We start from the raw sequence: 5451 nt of genomic DNA, 5'->3' as shown, positions 1-5451 counted from the left end.
AAGCACTTGCTAATCTTGAAGCACTTGCTATTCAAATAAAAAAATAATTACTTTGATAAACCATTCCAGTTTCATTTATTTACATTTCTCAGACAAACAAGGAAATAGAATGAAATGAATAATAAAGCAGTTATAATAAAGACAAAGAAAATGATTAATTACCACTTGTATCGGGGTTATCAATGACCCGTGTTAGATTGATATTTCAATTTTGTAGAACTTCAGGGTCAAGGTCCAGCAGTCTTACTTCCATCCAAGTAAATCTACAAGTAAGCTAGTGACCACTGTCCCTGTTGTTGGTGAGCTGTTGTTTTTGTTTACTCTAACTCTATGTGTGTTGTTTGTTCCCTTGCATTCTCCCCTCTTAATTCTCCCCAACGTTGTACTAATCGGAGACAATGCCCTTCGGCTGGGCGATGAGGTGACCCCCCCCCCCCCCCCCTTGATTGGTGCACACGTCTGGTCAGCCCTGAATCAAAAGCTGTAACTTCATACTGAATATGCATTTCAATGGACAATGATGGAAATTAATTAACTTATATGCTTGTCATAAAACTGCCCTGTAGTTTGTGAGGTTAGCTGCCGACAGAGAGACAGGTGGACAGAACCAACCTGATAGGAGATAATTATTATATTATATATAGTGTAGAGGCAAAAACCAACATTCGTCTCTATGTGGGGGAATGGTATCCAACAAACAGTAAAGTAGCAACGGAGAATGAGACACTAGTCTATTAACATTATATCATATCATCAACAGTGTATATTTGCATATCGTATATGTCACAAATGTAACAGTACTATATATGTCATGCATGTCCCTATGTGCCTTTAAATAAAACAGAATAACAAGGTTAGCCTGTAGGCCTACCTATATGGTTATCGTATTTAACGTGTGGATATTTACGTAGCTTAACATGTAGGCCTACATTTGAACTCGATAGGCCCTACAAGTAGGCCTAGGCATATGTTATTTTCTTTTAGGACATGTATAATGATTTTAGGCCCAACAGTTAGGCTATGGTGTATAGGCCTAGTGTTCAAACACCATCTTTATAACCAAAAAAGTACAAAAGGACATTACAACATGTCTTCCTGCCAATGCACAGAACCTGATGGTGAGACAAAGTATTGTTTCAGTGTGTCGCGCTGCTCCTTTGCAGTTCTGTTGGCATTCCGATCCCTGCTAGCAGGCACTGATGCCAGGGCGGCATCACTGCGCCAGCTCCCAGGGATGATGTGGTGGTCCTCATCCTCCGTGTCGACCAGAGCAGGGGGGATGTAGGTGTCTGTGGCCTGGGCTCGTAGGTAGTTGTGCAGGGAGAGAGCAGCCAGGGTTATCTGGGACACTGTATCTGGTTCTAGGGGAATGATGGTGAGAAAGACTCGCCATTTGTTGGCAAGTATGCCAAACGCATTCTCTACAACACGCCTCGCTCTTGACAGTCTGTAGTTGTAGACACGCTGGTCATGGTCAAGCTGTCTGAAGGGGTATGGCTTCATCAGGTGTGTGTGGAGCGGAAAAGCCTCGTCTGCAATGAACATGAAAGGGGTGACTACATCTGTACCTGGCAGACTTTGGGCTGGCGGGACATTTAACTGGTTGCTGTCCAATGCCTTTTTCAGGTCACAGTGGGCATAAACACCTCCATCAGACACTCTGCCCTGGGTTCCAATATTCGCATAGAGGAAACGATAATTGGCGTCTACAACAGCCATCAGGACCACAGAGAAACGAGACTTGTAGTTCCTGAAGGTGCTCCCACTGTTGCCTGGTGGGCGGATGGTGATGTGTTTTCCATCTATGGCTCCGAGACAGTGAGGGAATTGCCAATTCTCCTGGAAGCCACTGGCCACTGCTCTCCACTCAGCCTCTGTAGTCAGTGTCTACACAAACAGACAGACAGACTGCATCAGAACAGTGACATGAATCTATCAATATTTATCTGATCTAGGTATGATTGTCCCATATGTTACATTCTAGCTGCTTCTAAATGGATCTTACCGTCAGGTGATCCTTCTTCAGGACCTGGTGCAACACCTTGCATGTCTCCTTGACAATCACACCAACAGTGCTCTGTCCAATACGGTACTGGAAGCTCAGGGAAGTGAACGACTCTCCTGTCAGCATGGAGAATGATTGTAGAATATCATTTATGTATGCGCGTCGACAAATAAATGTGCCAAACTGCAGCATATCAGAACTATTAGACTGACACATTCTATAGTTACATTCTGGTCACCGCGGATACACTGTAGCCTGAGTTCACTTGGGTTTACCCTCCACTACAACCCCTGATTATTACCTGTTGCTAAGTATCGCAGTGTGATGGACAGTCTCTCTCTGGCAGTGATCGCTCTCCTCATCTGGGTGTCTGCTTTGGAGATATAAGGAGCCACCAGCTGTAGCAGATGATCGAACTGTTCCACATCCATGCGGAGTAGACTTCTGAATCCACTTCGATCATCTGTCTAGAAGTACAACAGGCAGACTTTAATGGGTGCATTGAGAACAACACAAGCTAGCAGTGAGGTAAACAAGCTCAACATTCATTAGGAGGGTACGACACATGTAGCGTTAGCATGCTGACGTTAGTATCTAGAAGTACAACAGGCAGACATTAATGAGTGCATTGGGAACAACACAAGCTAGCAGTGATAACAAGCTCAACATTCATTAGGAGGGTACGACACATGTAGCGTTAGCATGCTGACGTTAGTATCTAGAAGTACAACAGGCAGACATTAATGAGTGCATTGGGAACAACACAAGCTAGCAGTGATAACAAGCTCAACATTCATTAGGAGGCTACGACACATGTAGCGTTAGCATGCTGACGTTAATAACGTTACTTACCTCAAGTTCCATTTGCAGGACTGGCATTCCCAGTTGGCCTCTTTTCCCTAGCCACGACTTTGTTCTCTTTCTCTTTTTTTTAAATATAGCCGGCCTCTCTAGGCACATAAAAGCCACTATGGCAAGTGTTCGCTTCCTGGACATTGGCATGTTCACAGTCTGCTTCTTCTTCGTATCACGACCGTCTTGTTTACAACTCGTCAGGTTGACGCACACTGATGACACACAGGATAACGCTTTATGATGATGCTACGCTTTATTATGACGCTACGTAGTCTGCGTCGTAGCCTACGACTCTCATCGCACAGTGTACATGCATCAGATTGATGGTCGTACCCAAGATTATTCAATTTGTGTCGCACAGTGTGGCTTGCAAGGAACTTATAAGATGCAAAATATCTCCCAGTTAAGAGCGGGCATAAGAGGTGAAAAGGTGTCTCAAAGGAAGGCAACTTTTCACACTTCAGACAGTTTCAACTGGGCGTCAACAAACCCCCTCCAGCAACGCCCCTCACCTGAATAGCATTAACATAATTAAGTGCTGCCATGGCAGTTATCTCTCCTCAGGACCCGATCTTCATTCTCTTGTTTGTATTGAGCTATAGACATTATTAGCATAGTAGGTAGTAGTAGTAAGATGGATACTAGTAAAAGATGGTATGAAGGTTAGTAGTTTCAGATATTAATTGAAGTTAATTTGGCTCGTCTTCTGCCAGCTTGTACAGACAGGAGCTTAAGCACAAACCAAAGTGCTTTAATAAAATTAAATAGAATAGAATATTTCTAGAGTCTTTATTGTCATTATACAGACAGCGTTATATAGCTCAACAGTGCACAATTAATAAACAATAATTATTATTAGGAAGATACAATAAAATAGTCCATTTCTATGTACCCCCCCCCCCCCCCATGCTGCTTTGACACCAGAATTTCCCCAAGGGGATTAATAAAGGATCATCTTATCTTAGTAGGTAACATCACAATAAAAAATAAACAATTTTAGGAAGATAAAATAAAAGTCAATGTCTACAGTGTATGGATGCAGGGTCCATCTGTGTGTGTGTGTGTGTGTGTGTGTGATCTCAGCACTTATCTGTATCTTTGTGTGTGTTGGGTCTTCTAACATCGTACAGTCTTGTTCTGAGGTGCTGTAGATGTTGGTCTTGAGGGTATCTAACATCGTACAGTCTTGTTCTGAGGTGCTGTAGACGTTGGTCGCGGGCATGTGATGTCTTTTCCCGCATCAGAACAGTATTGTCTTATCTCCTTAAAAAGATAATTCTGCCTGTCATTGTCCAGACCGGGTGGGGGTATCACTGGAAAATTGGAGATGGTCGGGTAGCGTTTTGGGTCTTTCAGCAGTTGAAACTCGAATGGTTCAGCATCATCACGGTGTAATTTCGCCGTCACCATGCCAGGTCTGCTGGCATCGAAGCTGTAATAGAATAAAGAACACATTTAAAATATTGTCTATTTCGTAAAGAAAACACTGGTCCCAGCCTCCAGGACACTGTGAGTCAAGCATCCATGTCAACACATTTCGTACATTGATTACCAGAAACAAAATAAACCTTCTTCATCATAGCTAATAGGGCTAAGTAAATTAGCCTATTGCAATATTTGCAAACCAAAATTCTCTAAGATAAGAACAGAAAAAACAGGAGGAAAACATTTCCTCATTCGTAAAAAAAAAAAAAAAAAAAAAAAAAAAAATAATAATAATAATAATAATAATAATAATAATAATAATAATAATAATAATAATAATAATAATAATAATAATAATAATAATAATAATAATAATAATAATAATAATAATAATAATAATAATAATAATAATAATACACTGAAGAAGGAACACCTGTTCCGAAACATGTCTGTATTCGGCTGCGAAAACCTGAGTGTGCTGGTCCGGCTTCCTGCTTTCTTCTACTTATTTTATTATGATAAAATATATATACAATATACAATAAAATATAGACAATTACCTGAAGTGCTGGTATTTCTTTATCTGTGGGAACCTTTTGAAGAAGCCACCCAAATGTGTCTGCCAGTCGTAGCTTCGGACAAACACTGTCCCATCTTCGCTTCCCACAAGTTGGGGGATATTGACTCCTTTCACCTGATTGATTGATTGAAAATGTTATTAACAGATTGCAGAATGGGTACAATACAATCATTCAGAAGTCTGTAATCTGTCTGTAATCAAGCAAAATAAGTGGTATCCCTTCCCCCTCTTTCTTCTTCTAATTATTATTAGGAAGATACAATAAAATAGTCCATTTCTATGGTCCATCTATCTGGACAGTATAGGGGACTAATAGAATAAACAATTTTAGGAAGATAAAATAAAAGTCAATGTCTACAGAGTGTATGGATGCAGGGTCCATCTGTGTGTGTGTGTGTGTGTGTGTGTGTGTGTGTGTGTGTGTGTGTGTGTGTGTGTGTGTGTGTGTGTGTGTGTGTGTGTGTGTGTGTGTGTGTGTGTGTGTGTGTGTGTGTGTGTGTGTGTGTGTGTGTGTGTGTGTGTGTGTGATTTACAGTGCTGTCAACAGTGCACAATTAATAAACAATAATTATTATTAGGAAGATAC

At 41.1% G+C, this 5451-nt stretch overlaps 1 long non-coding RNA gene across 1 annotated transcript; it reads right to left on the bottom strand.

Annotated features, from left to right (window-relative positions):
• Nucleotides 1-2005: 2005 nt before the first annotated feature.
• On the bottom strand, nucleotides 2006-3087 carry LOC311247945. Its single transcript, XR_014620900.1, has 3 exons — nucleotides 2858-3087; nucleotides 2307-2472; nucleotides 2006-2121 (listed from the first exon to the last, which is right to left on the bottom strand). It is a non-coding gene; the product is annotated as an uncharacterized lncRNA (long non-coding RNA).
• Nucleotides 3088-5451: the final 2364 nt, after the last annotated feature.

This window comes from Notolepis coatsorum (assembly GCF_963971535.1).
Source record: "Notolepis coatsorum genome assembly, contig: SCAFFOLD_1021, whole genome shotgun sequence".
Classification (NCBI taxonomy): Eukaryota; Metazoa; Chordata; class Actinopteri; order Aulopiformes; family Paralepididae; genus Notolepis; species Notolepis coatsorum.
This window is presented reverse-complemented; position numbering and strand designations above follow the sequence as displayed.